The following is a 578-nucleotide window of genomic DNA, read 5'->3' as shown; positions in this document are numbered from 1 at the left end:
TCTAAATTATTTCAATACTCTCCCTTTAAGAGTTACTCTTTAAACATCTTATAACACGAAAGCAAACTCTTTCAATCCACTCAGCTCTGAGAAATAGAAAATCATCCAACAGCGTTTTCCTCGTCTGGTTCCGAGAGCTGCAGAGGCCATATTCAATTCTCGTCCTGTAGCAAGCATCCCTCACAAACGACAAAGATTGTTTGATGTACCATTCTTCGGTCGAGTTTAGTGTCTCTCGTTCCCGGAACTGCATTCCTCTGACCCCTTTCCCCCTCCCCCTAGATCGCCCCCCCCCCCTAGCCCACTAACTCTGCCCCTTCCCCCTCGCTTACCCTCTCCCTACACTCCTCACCCATACTCCTTTCTTCCTATACCCCCTGATCCCTACCCTTGCCTTCTCCCCTGCTTCTCCCCTACCTCTCCCTGCTTCCCTGCCCCTAGATCTATCCCCTCCCTTCCCTACCTCCCTGCCCCTTCCCTTTTGTTTCACCCTCCGTGTACGTAAATTACCTTCACCTGCTTTGATATTCCCTGAGATATCTTGGGAGTTTATCCAGGACCATATAAATCCTCCCTCC

This window comes from Penaeus monodon, chromosome 19 (assembly GCF_015228065.2).
Source record: "Penaeus monodon isolate SGIC_2016 chromosome 19, NSTDA_Pmon_1, whole genome shotgun sequence".
NCBI classification, from domain to species: Eukaryota; Metazoa; Arthropoda; class Malacostraca; order Decapoda; family Penaeidae; genus Penaeus; species Penaeus monodon.
Note: the sequence above shows the minus strand (reverse complement) of the source record.